Source organism: Diuraphis noxia, unplaced genomic scaffold (genome assembly GCF_037042655.1).
Source record: "Diuraphis noxia isolate RWA-SAM2 unplaced genomic scaffold, SU_Dnox_SAM2 contig0002, whole genome shotgun sequence".
In the NCBI taxonomy this organism is placed as follows: domain Eukaryota; kingdom Metazoa; phylum Arthropoda; class Insecta; order Hemiptera; family Aphididae; genus Diuraphis; species Diuraphis noxia.
Genome location: NW_028301712.1, coordinates 26,875,376 through 26,896,123, shown reverse-complemented (window position 1 = coordinate 26,896,123; position 20,748 = coordinate 26,875,376). Strand labels below are relative to the sequence as shown.

Below are 20,748 nucleotides of genomic sequence, written 5' to 3'. Positions count from 1 at the left end.
CAAGTTATTATTTGAAAAAAAAGATATTCTGCCGATGTATGTAAAGATGGATATTTTGTCTATCTCGAATATAAAAACGTTGTGAATTAAATACGTTGTCTACAACCTCCTGGGTTCTTTTCAGATTGAATCGATTTTTTCGTTGAAAATAATGATGATGACTGTACTGCGTCCTCTCTAGGTAACAATGATTTTTCATTTTACTGACATACTTAATATGAACCAAAACTAATGCTCCTATTTTATCAGTCGATAAATATCATATCTTCAAAATTGAGGAACGCAATAGTTGCAAGTATAATATCATGTAATATGATTTATACGAAATAAAGCTAACCAGTTTTATCAGGATTAAAAAAAATAATAATTTGCAAGTTAAACAAATTAATTTTTTAAGCGTACTGTAATAAGATTAATAATCTTCAATATTACAAGAAATGATTTATAGCTGTGATAGATTTAATATAATAATGAATTATTGGTCGTAAAATAATATATTCTAAATGGACATTTTACGTTTAGGGAGATTAAGTTATAATTAATCGAATAAGAATATTTTATTTTATTAGTTTTAGATTCTGAACGAAGTGATGAATGTATTGATTTTACAATGATGCGTGGTTTTTTTTTTAGATTAGACTAGAAAAAAATACTATATATTAGCATGATGATAAATTATTGTTGTTGGCCATCTTAGACAAACTTTTTTATACCATCTCCGACTGGCATTGTAATATGCGGCACATGGATGACCAAATGCTCGGAATGTTTTATAACAGTAATTATTGCCAAAGTTCATTACCAAATAAATATGTAATTCATTTTAATATATCATACAGACCATACAGTTTAATAGTCTATTCTACATTACATCACGAGTTATTTAGTTTTAAAATGATTAACCTCCTCTAAAAATAAAGTTTTTCAAAGAAGCTCGATATTCAAAAGACATAGGTATGTCCAATATGCCCATATCATACACAACTCTAAAATTAGTTCAAACACACAATGATTGTCTTCTGACATCGTAATTCCACAATTCAACGAATTAATCGTGAAACAGACACATCACTAGAATAAAAAAATTTTGCATCACAACTTTCATCGATGTCACACTGGCGTTTGATAAGACATAACACTTGTTCGGGTTGCTGTAAATTGCGTTCAATTTTAAACGTATATATAAATTTCAGCCCAAGTTTATATTCTATAAACCAGTGTTTCTCAACATTTTTTATGTTACCACTTCCTTGATTAGGAATCAATTCTTTAACGCCCCCCTATATGAAAATTCTATAATTAATGGTATAGGCTGAGAGGTAGAAAGGAAGCTAATGATTTGGAAAATTTGAAAAAAAATTTGAATAATTATCTAATTATTAATGTTTTATTTTTCATATTTTTTTAATTAAAGTACTAGTAAATTAATTGAATTAAAAATTTGAAACAACTTAATAATTTATCAATTTTATTTTTTATAATAAATATATTTGATAGTTTATTTAGAAAAAAGATTGTTTTTAAAAAAGATTTTAAAATCAAATAAAAAACATTGATTTTATTGTTTTTGTAGACACGATTACAGTAAGATGATTAAACTTGGTGGTTTTTAGCAAGTTTTTTGACATTAGGTTTGATACACTTTAACATAAGTCGTATGTCGTAAGATAATAAATTTGTCAAGAATGAAAGTTATTGTGCATTGCTCAATATGATATAGTACCTATTTGTAACTGATAGTTATTATATGGATTATCAAGTATGAATTATTTTTAGGTCACACCATGTACAACGTTTTTGCGTGAACACGCTTGCCGCCCCTCTATTAGTCAAAACTAGTTCACCACCTAGTCACAATATTTTTTTATATGTGTTTATAGTTAAATTGAAATTGAAAAATCATAAAATTGTTTGTGTTTATAACTAAGGATTAAGAATACAACACTAAATTTTCCATAAGTTTTCTTCCTTCAAATAGGTATAGAAAAAACTCAAAGCATCATTATAGGAAAAATTTTAAGTGCGTTTGAATTTTAAATTCTTACGAAATAGCATAACGATAACGATTTATCCTCAAATGATTTTAAATATTTTGACTTTTTTTTAGATATTTATAGACAACTGAAATTTTCAAATTTTTCTGAAAATTTTTTTTTGAAGTGTCGATAAAATTTTTTTGACCCGATCAAAATACTTGAAAATTTAATACAAAGTTCCTCATAAATTATTCTTATAGTGATTAAAAACTTATAAGAATACAGAGGCACAATTTTTTTTATTAGCATTTGAAGTTATAATATTGACTTAATACGTAAAAATTACGGCAATGTTCAAATTATCTTAGATAGAAATTCATCAAAGTTTTTCTTTTTAAATCTAAGATTTTAGAATTTAATACAAGAATCCTATCATATTTTTACAATAGCAGTTGAAAAATAAAAGAAATCTACATATATGCACAATTTTTTTTTAAAAGCATTCAAAGTTTGAATTTTGACAAAATACATAAAAATTACGGCAATTTTCAAATTATCTTAGATTGAAATTCATAAAAGTTTTTCTTTTTAATTCTAAGATTTGAAAATTTAATACAAGGCTCATAATATATTTTTACAATAGCAGTTGAAAAATAAAAGAAATATATAGCCACAATTTTTTTTTACAAGAATTCATATTTTAATTTTGACAACATATGTAAAAATCATGAAAATTCGTAAATTATTTTATCTTAGAAATCCATAAAAAATTTTACTTTTATATCTAAGATTTGAAAATTTAATACAAGGCTCTTAAAATATTTTTACAATAGCAGTTGAAAAATATATAAAAACAATAGCAGATGGATGACAGCTAATTAAAAATGTACTTATCAATAAAATAAATAAAATGAGATCCCTAGGACGCACTGTGTTCCAGAAAAGATTTTTAGCAGGACAAAATTGTTTATTTATAAAATTGTTTTACTTTTCGGATACTTAGATCATTTTAAAATTCAGTTTTTACCTTGTACAATCATTAAACCCTTAAACCAAATTTTCGAACTCCGACTATATGTAATATTATTTTTTTTATTTAAAAATTTAAATTTAAATAAATATTAATAAATATTTAAAATTATCTAATAATACAATAAATATATTATTATGTTTGAATTAAAGTTATTTTTTTTTTTTTTTGACATTTGGTTTTATGGTGAAATATAATTTTTGACGAATTTTAAAAATATAATATTTTTTTTATATATAATAGGTACTATGTATTGTGCAGCAACTTGCCGCAACCAAATAATATAACATCGTTTAGACTGTTTAGAGGACAAGTTCATTAGAAAACACCAAGTTCAAACCTCTACTATCCACTACTATTTTCTCAGTATCCTTAATAATTAAAAAAAAAAAAAAATGTGTCTTATATTTTTAAATATTTCTATATATATTACTTAAATTTTTCATGCAAAACTTAATAAAAATAAATATATACATAATTTCCACTAGTGTATCCATAATGTTGAAGAAAAATGAACGGACTAACTTCATTCAACGAACGACACTAACGGTATAAAAACTATACGCTCAAACAATTTAGCTGGTAATTGAAAATCTAATTTCAGACTATTAGTACAGTCAGTTCACTATTATAAGTTATAATTTATAACTGTATGCGATAGCGTATCAATATAATATAATCAGTCACTTATTCAGTCATTTTTATGTCCAATTAATGATTGTGAAAATTCTAATTTTGTCCACCTAAATCAAATTTCTGGAACACTGTGGGACGGCCCAAAACCCGATAGATTGACGTAGTTGCCAAAGATATAAAAATTATAGACCAAGACGCAACGTTAGAAACAGCATATCAGAGAGAGAGAGAGAGAGAGAGAGAGGTGGAGAGAGATTTTGATGGCATCGATGGTCCTGAATGGACCGCTAAGCTGATGAAGAAGAAGTTGAAAAATAAAAGAAATGTATAGTCACATTTTTTTTATTACAAGTAATTAAATTTTAATTTTTACAACATACGTAAAAATCACGAAAATTCGAAAATTATTTTAAGCTAGAAATTCATAAAAAAATTTCTTTATAAATCTAATATCTTAGACAGATAAATCGTATCCGTTCAGAATCGTTTTTCGTATACAATGATACCTATCATTGCATTCAAATTTAACCTACTCTAGTCAGAGGTCCACCCCACCCCCAAATGTACAGCAGAGTGATACCCACTTACCCACTTTAAAAAAAAAATTATTTATTAGTCTTAAAAAACACAATATTTCTTCAGACGTATAATACATAGCTTAAAATATTTAAACTTAAAATCTACGAAAATTGTTTAAGTACAATCTAAAGAAATAAATAGTTTCAAAGAAATATATGGCAAGAAACAACGATGGTCGAGCTGCTAAGGCATGTGCGATTTTCAGAATTAGCTGATGACTATTAAAATGAGTTCTCGTCATGTTTAAAAAGTATTTATAATATGTATAATTATCATTATAATATAATTTAAAAATTTATTTTTAAATCTTAAAAAATAAAGGATATATTAATAACTATACATTTTTGTATGATAATAATTATCGTATATTATTTTGATTGAAATATTATCGTGGAAAAAACAATATTTTTGCTTCAAACTTATATTAATACTGCAAAGAGGAATGTCGTATACGATAAAGTTTAATATTAAGTCAGTTTAGATTGCTTTTGATATGGGTAACTTAAGCTGGCAATTTATTTGAGTGGACCAATTGGTATTTTAACTGATACGAATATTTAGTGTCAACTTCAATAATAAAGTTTGTAAATGATGACAGTGATTTTTAAAATTCTATTCAAATGCTTTTTTATGTTTCAGTAGGTATAATGACTAATGAGTCAAAACGAAAATTTCTTAGACATTTTGACTAAATAATTATATAAATAATAATATTTATACATGCATAATATATATATATATATATCACATCAGACCATCAGACACATCAGAACGGATCAACTCGACACTATTCAATTTCTGACCAGTCTATCATGAGCATATATCTGTTTTAGCACAATTCATGATAATTTTAATGTATTTATAATACGTTATTTCACTATAAAGTTATTACATGATGCCATTTTCCAGATGACTCTTATAGCTCGATTGTTACTAGGTATACCAACTTTTATTTCGTTTTGTACTAAACTATGTCCGATTACGAATGAAAACTGAATGTGATTGTTATATTCTCAGAATTTACGCACGGAATGTTATATGAAATAAAATCAAAAATCATAAACGTCACATTCAGGAAATTGAAATAGTTCTGCGCATTACAACTTTGTCACCGGCCAAGAGTGTAACTTGTCAGTTGTCGAGTAATTTTTAGTATATAAGTACTTATATCAAACTATTTTAATATGCATCGTTGCTGCAATATTTATACGATAATATTATATGAGCTTTCTTAGTAGTGGGACGCTTCGACATGATACAAAATGTTTTACTTTTAAGTAGGATAGGATGTTGATTTCAAAGCTTTATTTGTCTTTATCGCAATCAGGATTTCAACTTACTATAATTAAAACAAATACCTAGCTAAACTCAAATAAAATACGACAATATTTTATATCATATTTTATTATTTATTTATCTTTAAATTTACTAATTGACTACCTATAAATAATTATGATAAATATTTTTAAATAAAAACAGAATAATATGGTTCTCGGTATTTTTTGAATATAAAAGTATGCAAATAAAGACAAAGAAACGAATAATAAATGGTAGGTATCTAATACGTAGAATATTATGCATAAAACAACGTACAGCCATTGTCGTATACACTTTTTATTGGAACTATGAAGTTTCTTTAATTTTATGGTTTTTGGTTTCGTATTTTTGACGGAAGTTAATAGGGAATAAGGAGATAACCATAAATTATAATAATCGTCTTAATTAGTTTAGCTCTAATTACCAAAATGTATACTTTGAATTATTCAACAAACAAAAACAACTGACTCCAATGTTGCCCATGGCAACAGAACGATTTCTCTGAAACCGTCCTAGGGAAAAAAATAAGGGATGATATGCACGACGGGAATACCTTTTTATGGAAATAAAGTTTTGATTTGGACGATGTATCAAATTACGATAATAGTATCTGTTGGAATTACAAACAAAACACCCTATATCATGTAGTATATAAGTAATATGTTCACAGTGTAGTTCAGTAGACGCCATAGACCTATTAAGAAATGGACTTCGCGTTCCCTATAGTACCCACAGGTTTGACGATTTGAATTTTGAACACTGAGTGAGAGAGAAAGATTATAACTTACCCCGAATGTGGAAGAAATAATAAAATAGTTTATTTTTCTAAGGTTTGATAAGAATTATCTTAACTGATAAGAGTGATAAACAAAAATTATAATTTGATTTGGTACTTTTCAAGTTGTTAACTTTAAATTGATCATATATTAAATCAAGCTCCAATGAATAATCATTTGTTACAATTGTTACATTTAATTTTTAAAACATATTTTACTATTCGTGTACATCATTACACAAAACTTATAAGTCAACCAAAAGAAAGAATTAGATCTTATTTAACAAAAAAAATACATTTTAAAAACCAATAAATAGTATTAACATAACAATGACTACCTATATTTTAACTATTTATCAGTCTGAATACATTGATGTAAATACTCGACCTAATTACTAATTTTTTTTATAATTTTTCAATTATATGTAAATGTAACTATATTTTAATAGCGACACTAGTCATAGACTTATTAAGAATTATTATTTCTTAATAGGTCTTTGGTTATAGTACATAGATAGTCATACTACATATTATATTATTTATCTATTTCTAATGTTTATAATGAGCAACATGGAATTGTAAATTGTAATTTATTTTAAAAATTGTATATTAATTTATACCTACTTAATGCACATTGATCTTGTTATTAAAGTTTGACTTTTATTTAATTTAAAACGGACGTTTTTTCGGTTTTTTTTTTATAATTTACTACCTATTATAAAACCTAAAATGAAGTGATAAAAGTTGTGGAAACAATGGATAACTAAAAACAAAAAAATCATTATGCCTATTTCACACAAATATTTGAAAATAATAAAAAAATCCAAAATTCAAAATTTGTCATTGTTGTGAATTATAATACCTATATTATCACGATTAGATTCCTTTGGAGAAATTAGTGATTGCTACTTTTTCTTCCATATTCGGGGTAAGTTGTAGTCTATCTTTCTTACTCAACGATCAAACTGGTTTTCTCTGTCAATGCGCAGTCCATTTCTTAATAGGTCTATGGTAGACGCTGACTATACATTTTTATAATACTATACCAAATATGTCTTGTGTAGCTGGTATACACAGTTAGTTGTTGATTTATATTACGCCTCATAACACTATTGTACATCATATCATTATACTTATTACTATACTATTTATGCCCGATCTTATTATTATTTACCTTTAACTTCTGTATATCTGTGTACTTCAACAGGTTATGGGCCCAGTAGTAAGGTTTTTATAATAAGATCGTGAATATTAGATAGAATAATAATTGATTAACGAATTGCGTATTTTTTGTGTACAGACAGTGTACATAAATAATAATTCGCGAAGTAAGTGCTGCGTAGTGTGTGTGCGTTCCTTAGTGTGCAGATAGTGTACATGTACGTGTTTTTTTTAAATATGGAAAACGAACAAAATAAGATCAACAAACTCTAAGATGCATCAAATTGGGACATGTGAAAATTTCAAATTAAGCGAGAAAAAGGCATGGCGTTGATTTTTCAATATGGAAAAGGGCAGATAGTAAGTTTCAAAAATGTATCGTCACATCAGTTGATGAACAGCCTCTGCAATACATTATGAACTGTGACACAGCAAATGGTATGTGGAACAAATTACATAGTGTGTACGAACAGAAATCGGACACAAGCATAACAATAGTACGATAAAAGTTCTATCGTTATACAATGGATCCAAAAGACAATATAGCAGGTCATATTTCAAAATTAGGAAATCTATGTAGAAAACTAAAACAATTGGGAGAACCTATCTCAGAATCAATGTTAATTACAAAAATTTTGATGACATTACCTGATAGCTATAGGCACTTCTACAGTGCATGGGATTCAATGAATAGTGCAGATAGAACACTAGAACAGTTAACCACTCGATTAATGATGGAAGAAACACGACAAGTGCAAGGACAGGAGGTCCGTGAAGAAGGTGCTGAAAGTGCTAAAAAATACGTGAACAAAAATCAAAATACAAAGCCAGGAAAATGCAATCACTGTAAGAAACCAGGACACTGGAAAAGGGACAGCAGGATTTTCAAAAGGGAACAAGTAGAAACGAAATCAACTTCCGGTTTGGCGCTTATTGGTGTACAAAGAAAAATTGAAGAAATCGACGACTCAGACAAATGGTATGTAGACTCAGGTGTGAGCGATCACATGACAAATCGAAAGGAGTGGTTCGTCAATTGTAAAAGTTTTTGATGTGCATTCACCTGTGCGTATTGGGGATGGTAAGAATATTATGGCAGTCAGAAAAGGTAACATAAAATAAATATTCATACTTATGTTGACAATAAGTGGATAAAGGGCTACTTAGGCAATGTTTTATATGTACCTGATCTAAAGGTAAATTTATTTTCTTGTGTGACATGCCTTGATAAAGGAATTACAATGGTGACAGATAGTAAAATTTGTACATTTAAAATTAATGATCGTGTAATTGCAGTCGGTGTTCGTGAGAATAAATTGTTTTCAATGCTAATCAAAACAGATATTCCACAGGGAATTGGACACTGTGCTAACGTTGCAGTTAAGACATTTTCATTAGAACACTGGCACAAAATACTGTGTCATCAGAATGTCAAACATGTTCTTGAGTATTTAAAACACAATGAAATACAATTTACAGATATACAAGGACAATTATTCTGTGAACCATGCATCTATGGCTAACAGCATAAGGAAACGTTCACTCAGAGCGAAACAATAAGTACTGAACCAGGGAAAATAATACATAGCGACGTATGTGGACCAATGGAAGAGAATTCTTTAGGAGGTAATAGATATTTCATTATATTTAAAGATGATTATTCAAAATATACTTATGTCTATTTTATGTAACATAAATCTGAGGTTAAAGAAAAACTTAATTGTTTTCTAAGTATGGTTAAAACTCAAACTAAAAATGTTATTAAAACTATTAGAAGTGACTGTGGTTTAGAGTATAACAATTCCGAAGTTCAAGCAATTCTAAATCATCTTGGTATAAAGCATGAAACAAGTATACCTTATACTCCTCAACAAAATGGAACAGCTGAACGTTCAATGAGGACTATTTGTGAGGCAGCTAGAACAATGATTTATGCCAAGAATTTTCCAAAGTCACTGTGGACAGAAGCAGTCAATACAGTAGTGTTCTCATTAAATTATATTGGTAATTCAGGGAAAGCATGTAAAACTCCATACGAGTTGTGGTTTGATAAACTTCCTAAAACAGAAAGGCTCATAGAATTTGGAATAAATGCATATAGTTTAGCTCCAAGACAACGACGAAAGAAGTGGGATGCAAAAAGCAGAAAAGGATACTTTGTCGGATATTCAGAAACTTCAAAAGGGTATCGTATTTGGTGTAAAGAAAATAACGAGGTGTCACTTAGTAGAGACGTCATTTTCAAAGATGAAAGTGTTGTAAATGACCAATTTTTAGAATGTTCTAATAATTTAAATGATAGTAATAACATTGATGTTCTTAGCTTACACAAAGACGGCTCATTAGAACACAGTAATAAATCAGAAGGAGATGAACTCATGGAAAATGAATTTGAACCAATAAGTGAAGATAACAACGAAAATGAAGAACATGAACAAGAAAATGGATCAAATGTTAGCGTGTACAACTTGCGAGACAGAAGTAATATTAAGAAACCATTACGTTATGATAATTCAGCATTTTTCGTAGTTGAATCTGATCCAGTGAATTTCAAGGAGGCTGTGGGGTCACAAAATTCAGAAAAATGGATAGAAGCCATGAAAAACGAAATGGAATCTCTTGAACAAAATGGAACATGGTGACTCGTAAATTTACCCAAGAACAGAATTATTGTTAATTGTGGTTGGGTGTATAAAACAAAATTTAATGTTCATGGACATGTTGATCGATTCAAGGCTAGCCTAATAGCAAAAGGGTATAGTCAAATATTCGGTGTTGATTTTAAAGATACATTTAGTCCCGCGGTAAAATTCGACTTAATTCGGTCCATATTAGCCATATCAGCAGCAGAACAATTTCAACTTCGACAATTTGACGTTCAAACAGCCTTTTTAAATGGAGATTTGGACGAAGAAATTTATATGCGTCAACCAGAAGGGTTCAACGATGGTACAGAAAAGGTATGCAGACTTCAACGCAGCTTATATGGTCTAAAGCAGTCACCACGATGTTGGAACACAAAGTTCAAAACATTTCTTCTTAACTTTAATCTATTAGAAACAAAATCCCTGTGTTTTTGTTAACAGAGAAAATAACAAAGTATTAATTGTCGCTCTATTTGTTGATGATGGTCTAATTGCAGCTACATCGGTTCAGGATTTAAATGCATTAAAAAAATATTTGAGACAACATTTCAATATTACCGAAGGAAAATTGAATCAATTTTTAGGTAAGGAAATTGAGCAAAAATCTGATGGATCAATTGTAATGCACCAAAGGTTGTATTGTAAAAGAATATTGTAAAAGTTCAATATGACTGAAGAAAAACGGTTCAATGAGCTAAGGGAGATGTTAGGAGTTATAAATATTGATGTATAAGGATATATTGTTTAAGGGAAATTGTTGGAATTATAAACAAAACACCCTATATCATGTAGTATATAAGTAATATGTTCACACTGTAGTTCAGCAGACGCTGACTAAATATTTTTATAATACTATAGCAAATATGTCTTGTGTAGCTGGTATACACAGTTAGTCGTTGATTTATTTAAAAAATTATAAATGTAAAATGTTTTAAACTATAAACTACGTTATAAGGTGGACACTGGACTTATATTGTATTCAAGTACTATACACATTATAACATTGGTGGAGCCGTGGAGATTACATTTGAAAATATCATACTTATCGAAATTTATATAGATTATTACCTTAGTGCGTATACAACTGTCATCGTATTTACCACTTATTTAAAATGGCTATCGATATACAGACTGCCCTCAAGGGTACCAGCGTTGCCATTGACAGACTGGTTGTTATAAGCGTTGTGCCTGCCGTGGGGCTGAAAAATTATGTAATAGTTAATGCCATGGGAATACAACTTGTAAAAACAAATAAAAAATAATAATGCATTTTTTCTATTTAAAAAAATACCTAGGTACATCATCTTTCAAATTGTAGTATTTGAGATTCACATGCATAACTACAATCTATAACAACAATTACTTGTGTATTTGGTCATTAACGTGATTATCCGGTTTATAACGATAATTACCTATGTATTTGGTAAATAACGTTAATAACCGGTGAATAACGTTTATTTCCATCTAACATCATTTACCGTAACACGTACATTTATACCCTCTACAGCATGGACTATTGAGCTTAAAGCGAACATAATTAATTACATATTTGATTGTTATAGTAGAAAGTATTTTATTGAAAATATTTCTGAAATTAAAGTTTCTATTATTATTATTAAGGTGTATTGTGCAAAATTCTGTAATAGGTATCCTATATATTAATTAACAAATCCTTGTTACATGTTACTTGTTAGTAGCCTAACCTATATAACTTTGACCATCCTCTGATATCGCGGAATATCAGTGACCGATTAATACCAAACGGTAAAATACGGTTGGGCATTTTGATGTTATTAATATTAATCAAGAAACTTATTTGTCTTGATTGTACCGATCGTAACAATAAAAGTTAACGTAGCCACGTAGGTATATTGAAACAAAGCGTAAACGAATAGTTATTACAATATTTTACTTTACCGATGACCTGGTAGCATTACACGGAATAAGCGAAAAAGCGATGAGATGAGAGACTATATTATACTTCGGCATACGTACTGTGTGTGGCAGGCAAAATGATCATTCTGGTTTATTTTGTAAAGTGATCAAAAACAGTTATACTTATGTGATAGGATTACGTGATATTACAGAACCTAACGAATGTAAAATGACACACGCGTACGATATAGGATATATTATTATTATAAAATAGGTTAGGTACATTTATAGTTATCATTACACCTTCTTCTTCACTGGAATTTATAACTCTATTAGCGTTTTTGCCACCATCACTATATTCCTACATCTCTCTTGATCTTGAATAATTTCCTCCCATTCTTGTACTCCCACATCTTTAAGATCTTCTTCTACAACGTTTAGCCACCACCTTCCCTTTCGGTTTCCATTCTATAACTGCACTGGTGGTTTATTTTTCGCTTGTTCTCATGATATGCGGACTAGCGGACTTTATAAAAGCGTATGACAATATACATAGAGAGAGTCTTTACAATGTTATGAAAGAATTCGGAATATCCAATAAGCTTGTGGTTGTGATACTTACCAAAGTATGCATGGAAGGGACAAAATATCAAGTTAGGGAAGACAACATATTATATTTGAGGCCTTCACAGTAAAAACCCGATCAAAACAAGGTGACGCACTATCCCACAACTATTTAACTTAACGCTAGAACAAGCTGTGAGAATTATTATTGCATTTTGTAACAATTAAATTTTAAAACCCGTTTTACATCCTCCGTCGGTGTAATTAATCATAATTGGTTGTAAAATATAGGCCTAGTAGTATATTATAATATTAATATTATTTCCCGACGTAGTTGCAGTGTAACGATCCTGTGATATCGTAATAAGGGAACCACACATTTTCTATAATATTTTATGTGACCGATCGAAGTGTCATGAAAATAATTGATGAGTGGTGGTTGCAAAGTATCTTCATTATATCGAAATAATAATAATTTGATGTGTCACATAATTTTTCAAAAGTTTTGATGATTTTATTTTTCGAACCAAAATGACATAATGGACAACGGTGACAAGATGCATATAGTGAAATTAACAGGAACGATTTTAGATCTGTTTTATATATCTTGAAACGCCAGCGATGCCATCCGTTCGATATATTATTATGCTTAAGACTATTAGTCGGACGTATGTCGCATTCGTGTAAACAATTGCGAACATAATGTCATTATGAACCAAAGTTTTGATTTAGTCGATAACGTCATTATCGTCGTGGTTCCATTCAAGTTAAACTAAATGATTATGTTGTTTGGCAAAAATCGATAATATATATGGAATATTTACCAGGTGTTCATACACGTCCACGAAGTATTTTGAATTTCGACTGAGTTGAACTATTAATAATTGTCTGTACGTGATATTATGATGTGCGTTTAATTTAGTCCATGGGAAGAACGGTGTTTGTTCTACGAACGGTTTTGAAGACATAATGTAGTGGCTTTCGAAACAATGTGACATGGGTTATCTTAGATGACAAAGTCAAGTTTTCGTTTGTTCTCAACAAACTAGTCAATCAATTTGTAAGACACGCAGTGGCGCAATTAATGTATACGCGCCCCAGGGCAAAATAATTAAGCAATAAAAAAATGAATTGTATGAAACAAATTATAAATAATTTGTTTTGCGATATTGTATTGGATAACTTTATACTATAAACCATATCCGAACTTTAACCTAATCTTTTTTTCAAAGTATGTAAATATATTAAATTAAGAAAACGAAATCAACACTTATTATAATTCAGACTTGGGTAGTATTCTGAAAATCTAAATACTATATTTGAAATACTTTTTTAACCTCCAATGACATTTAAAAAATAATTTCATTCGTTTTCCGTCCTAGAAAATGGTTTTGTACTTGTATGTATATATATTTCGATACTATATATTTTATAGCAATATATTATTTTGTTTTCTACTATTTTTAGAGAGACAGTAATGTTATTTTCCAATTTTGTACCAAAAAGCTAGCGATGACGATATTATTATGACTTCAAGATTTCCCTATAAAAATTAATTAACATATGGGTGCCTGTTATATATAAATGTTTAATCCCTTATCTCTCTAAAATAGATCATAGTTGCCCCACTGAATTGAAAGAAAAATTATATTTTTGTTATTAAAATCTAATAAAAAATCACCTAATCTACTAATAAAAAGTATTATAAAAATATTTAGAATGTACTTTTGAAATATCCCAAATATTTGGGAACATTATTATCATAAAGTATTCGAATACATATTCTGAGTACTTTTTTTGAAGTATTTGAAATATGTATTCGAAATATTTTTAAAAGGTATTTTAGCCAAGTCTGTATTATATACACATTGCATTGATTAACAATAGATTTGTCGTTTTTTTTCTCTCGTATCAGGCTGCTATAGCAGACTACGTTCTGTGAACCCGAGCTTTTGCTATAAATATTGAACGAAAATATTATATCATATCTTGTCGAATAATAAATGTAATATACCTATTAGGCTATTTCAGTATTACCTAAGTGGCTAGATATAGAATAATTTTTGAATTTTCTAATTAGATGATCAGCAATATTTTTTTAGATACTTAACAATAACGAAAAAGGTGTGAAAATTAGAAAAATCATTAACAAAAGTTAAAATATTTTGGCACCCCCAAAAAGTTCCATAAAAATAAATAAGAATAATGAATAAATCAAAGATAGCGATTTCTAGAGTTAATGATTTTATCACAGTACTTTGGCAGGCATTATAATATAATAGCACTCTGTGTTGCCAAAATGGTAAAAGCTGAGTGACCCATAATTTTTAGGATGGAGCTAAGTGAAAATATTTTAAATAAGTACACTAATAATATTTTATATCTGGATTTTGAGTTAGACGTTCGTTATTTTATTTTTTCTGTTTTTTGAACATGTGGAACATTGATTTGATTTTTATTTGTAATTTAATTCGACTAAAAGGTTTCTCATGATCTCAGGCTTGTCGGTTTTTAATTTGAGACATCAATGTCAAATAGTCTTCTATAATAATAATAATAACAACAAAAAAAGTAACTAGTTCAACTTAAAAACCGAGCACAAGTATTATCACTAAAATATTGTTTGCAACATTTCACTATAAAAATAAGAATTTATACCTATTAGTTTTTATAATCTATATTGGTGCCACAAATCACTATAATACAGTGAAGTACGCGGTTAGGTTAGGTTTCACCTAATAATAAATTCACCCTGAATAATGTTTTATATTACTAGAGTACTGTACATTTAATATTAAATTATAACTTTAATGTTTAATGTAGTTATATCAAAGTCGGCTGAAAGCTGGTCAATTGAGTTTAACACGAACAGTACAAAATACAAAAAATAAGATATAAACACTCTAGAGTGTATCGGTATCTGAACACTATTATACCATAATTAGAGTCATCAATTACCATGCACAGATAGGTATAATATAATAAAGTTATTGAATATTAAATTCTTGGTTAACAGGAATTAACATTCTAACATTCTGATCCGCTGAAGAATAACAGTTGAGATCACTGCAGTGATATATAACTTTACCTTGTGTTCAGGCACCTGTCTGTAAGTTTGGGTAATAGAAAAAGAATATTAATAATTTATTTATTAGCTAGTAGGTAGAAAATGCTACAAAGTACAAAGTAGGTTTAATGTATTAATTATTAATACAATAAATTACTAGCATTATTTCTCACCGATATAACACCTGTTCCCGTTAAACATATTATTATATACATATGCCAATTTATACGCACTATTAAGTATTAATTATTTCATACCACGAACTAAGATAATATACACTGGAATTGATATTTGTATCTGTGATTCAGTTTGTGTACTGAAATTTCATAAAAAGGGTAAATTGCAGTGAGGTTACAATGGCATCTAGGTACCTAACTATTGCCTCGTCCTGCAAGCTTTTAATTCTCATTGTCCTATAGTAATTAAACGTATAATATGAAATCATAGGAATTCCCTTTATATGATAATAATTATAATAATTCACCATCAGTTCATGGTGTTCATAGTAGTCTATCAATTTTCCTTCCTCAGAAAATCTGTACGGAAACCAAATTGGAACCCCCCACACCTGCTAACCACGCAATTTCCTGTACATGTTTATACATGCAGATTATAAACTGATAAATAATAACATGATAACATATTTTATCGTTAACCAGTTCGATCTTTCCAATATTCAAATACGATCGTAAATTATTAAAACGTCAATTAAAACCAGTACGTACGTATTATCGGGGTGAAAGGGAGGTTAGTCTTTTATTTCCAAACGCCTGACTATTTACTATTGAACAATAATAATGCATTCGATACAAAAACCGTACGCTTTTCAACTTTAAGGTTGTTTTGCGTATATATTAGAATGAAAGTTGCAAGTAGACACATTGTGCGCTGCAAATGTGCGCAAGTTCAATTTGTTTAAACATTACGTAACAACAAATATCGTCGCAGTGTAATATGGTATACATGTATAATGTATGGAGCTAATCTGTTTTTCTTATACAAACAAGTACATTGATTTTTAGTCTTTTAGAACGATGTCTAGACATAAACCGTCTTTAAATTATTTATCATAGTTCAACAGTTCAATAAAATAAAGACGTTTAAATAAATTTAATTTACTTTAGTTTATATATGTCTTATACTATTGTCTCCTATGCATGTCATTACATAATTTTATGTAAAAAATAAATAAAAACTATTTATACGAAGACAGAACTATTCCCCTAACTGTCAAAATAGGCAGCGATCTATAAATATAATTCCATTGTTTTTATTTTTTTAAAGTTATTATTCAGAAAGTTCGAAATGCGCATCATTTAGATTTTTAAACTATTCTCATTTCCGTAAGTGGCTACGTAGTGGATCACAAACATTAATTAATGTTCGTCGTCCGCACGTCAATCGAACATTTTCTAAAAACAGAACTTGGATCACGAGTAAACACTCCGCGCAAAATTATTTTGAGTGTTCAGTGTCAAAATAATCCCACTGTGTATGCTCAATATAATGCCATATGGTACGAGCAGCAAACCTATTTAGTTTATCAAAATAAGCGCCCATTTACAAATACGAGTTTCCGTAAACATGTATAATGTATTATTAGTACGCGCATGCAAAATATTGATGTTGTGCTTCATTCGAGGTGAGATTATATTTTATTAATAACGAGAGATAGGTATCTTTGTGAGAACTCTCGCGTGCGATATCGCTTTATAACATTTATAGGACATTTGCAAATGTAGACGTTGAAAGTGAATAGTATACAGCCCGTCTCAGAGTAGGTATACATATACCTAGTATCAATATAGGTACCTACTGCAAAACGACTTAAAAATGGAAACGTTTTCGGTGGAACAGTGTAAAATATAAAATTCAATTGGGCCGTCGCTATACAGCGAAGAACGTGCATGTATAGTGCGCACTGCAGTATAGAAAACTTTTTAAAAATGTATATCGTAGTGGGTGTTCAGAAGTCGGGATAATGGTTGAGTAAAAAGTTTAATAATATGCGATATCGTGTTTCAACTGAACATTAAACGTAATTTGTTTATATGGCGTGTTTAAAAAGTCGGACGTTTAAATGCATAGAAAATATAAAATGTTTACACGCAGTGCCGTCGTAGGTCACCTGTATACGGGATGATCCATTTAACGTTAGACATTCGTTGTTATTTTCAAAAAACATAAACGTTTTTGCAGATCATGTTTATTTCATTAACGTAATCTCAAGTCATTAAAAAAAAAAAAAAAAAAAAAAAAAAACATTAAAAAAAATAATGATATGTTTTACTAATTTTCAAACAAGTTTCTTACTCTTTTGAATAACATTTCAGACAAATTTAGTTTATTAATCATAATTTTTAAGTATTTAATGTTTAGAGGAGCGGAGTAGTGGGTCAACATTTTTGGGGATAGTGGATATCTCTTACCACTCCATTCCGTTAATCCAAACTTTAAATACTTATAAGTTAAGTTAATTTCTAACTCATATTTATTTTTTTAACTCATATAATTTGATTTTGAAAGATTGAAATACTTCGAATAATAATCTGCTTAGGAATATGAAATTAAAATGTATGCCGTCGTTCAAACGAGCGAGAAACTCAAAATAAATATGACGATAAAAATTTAGAAATAATATATTCAAAAATGTTTGTAGTTTTTGAAAAAACGACGAGTGTCTTAGTGATTAATATTTAATAGATCATTCGGTGTATTTTTATATATGGTCAAAACGAAAACACTATGATAAATGCGATGGTGGCGTGTAGGTCACCATTATGAGACGATGAACGTATTTTTCGCGACAGTGCAATAAAATATAACAATCAATCTATCAAAGACATGGCCAACAGTTTATTATAATTAAACAGCCAAGCATCGGCGGGCAAGGAATAGTTTGTATTAATTTTGTATTTTTTTATTTATCAATGCGGCGACGGCCTGCTGCAAGAGGAGTAGAGTACTTTTTCGCGTACAACGCAAGTCCACGCAAGTTTCACTAGGAGGTCGTTAATTCTTTTGTTACGTACTTATATACATTATATATATGTACACCTATAGCGTATAGAAATAAAAAGGATGAAAAAAAAAGATAAATAAATAAAAGAGGAATCTCTACTAGCCTTTGTTTCACGTCGCGCCTGCTGAGTTTTTGCTGCAGTTGGAAAATACATAAATATCAACTAAAAACAAGCGAGCAAAAAAAAGTATATTAATCCCTAGGTTTATGGATCCTAACATCTTAATTTCTTTAACACGCTACCCATCGGCCATCATGATTTATATATATATATACATATATACATACATACATGATATGTGTTTGTATATATATATATATGTATATTTTATGTATAGGTATTATTATGTATAATAATACAATACTTATACCGCCGCCGCCGCAGTGTTTCGCCCCTACCGCTAGTCGTCACACTTTAATTATATTCGTGTAATACCGTGCGACCGCCCCGCGTCAGAGGATCGGTGCCGCCGCGCTTTCGGCTGTCATTAATCTTCGTTTAGTCTCTTAAGCTTTTGGACGAGATATAATTTTCCGGCTATTCCGGGGTTCGTGTGATTAACAACTTTTGAAATGAACAAAACCACGAAGGTGGAACGGGGACGGGGAGGAGGAAGGGTGGGCACGATGAGCGACCCTCCCACCGAAAAAAAAAAGAAACCAGCCATCAAATAATAGTGTGTACAAACGAGCGCGAGCTGCAGTCTTCAGGTGAGCGACGACGTGTTGTCTTACTCCGGAGATTTTTCGCCACGTCGTCTTGAAATTACATAATAAAAATAATAATAATAATAGTAATGTTTATAGGCTGTATTTTTGAGATTTCCGCTAACTCAGCATATCCACTCGACGACACCCTCGATGTCATATTATTATTTTTTTTTTTACTGAGAATAAAGTCTTCAACAGCTTGGTCATTAGCCTGCAATTGCATTTACATTATTTTAATGTATAGCTTAGTTTAGTTGTGATTGGTGATTACACGGTTATGGGGCTAGTATAGTTTTTACAGAATTATATGTTTGCAGTTTTATCTTGATAATACATTTTTGAGTCGATTCCGATGAATTTGAAAAATTTATGGATCTATAGTGTGTATTATTATTACTATTATTATAATCTCGAGCCTGTTATTCGTCCGCCGTCGTCGATTTGTTAAAATACTGTCGCGAACACTCGTTCGTTCGACACGCGTGGGTGCTAAAGCTATGAATGACTTCATCGTGACAGCTGAAAATTGTGTATTTTTATAGTCGTCGATAGACATAATTTTTATTGCCCGATGAGCAACAGTTTTAAAAAGGCAACCCTGCAAGTCTATATAAAATGCTTTGCGTCTTTATTATATTATTTCGGATCGCGGAAAATAACGACACGGAAAAAAACAACACAGAAAAAAACGTCACCGTAAAAACCGACACGGGAAAAAAACGTCACGGAAGAAACGTCAAAAATTTATTTTTTTCTAAAAATCACAATTATGGTTTTTAAGTTTATTGTTAAAATAATGGCACAATATTACTATAGAAAATTTGGTGAAATATAAAAATAAAAATTATAATAGCTGTAATAAAAAAAAAAATTAACAATAGTTTTAAAAATCACAAAAATCGGATAGCATATGCTTTAGCCTTTAAAAAATTTGGGATATCTCTTTCCCCACTCAAATATTCATTACAGATATTTTTTAATTTATCTTGTCACTCTGCATAAATCTTCGATTTTTTTTGGTAATATCCCCAATGCATATTGAGCTAATTTTGTTTCGTCATTCGTTACCTCCAGTCGGATTTTCGTTATCAATACCCATGGGTATAAAGAGATGGCAATGGCCCACTAACATTGAAAATTTATGATTCCATCCCTCAGTTTCATTATTAGTTCGATCACCATCGTTCAATATGATATTATGGACATTCCATATGTGTGGTGGAAATAAGGATGGAACAATTCCGCAAACGTATGCAATATTATGTTATGTCGAATTAATTCTTCTAAATGTACCGGTTACATAAGTATTGTCGAAATATTCTAATATAGTTGAACCTTTTTCTGGCATTATAGTTTTTAAGTATACCATTCCTTCAGCTACATCACATAA

The 20,748-nt window shown here is 29.5% G+C and overlaps 1 pseudogene; it reads right to left on the bottom strand.

Annotated features, from left to right (window-relative positions):
• Nucleotides 1-20,248: 20,248 nt before the first annotated feature.
• LOC149058286 (uncharacterized) lies at nt 20,249-20,748 on the bottom strand (annotated as a pseudogene).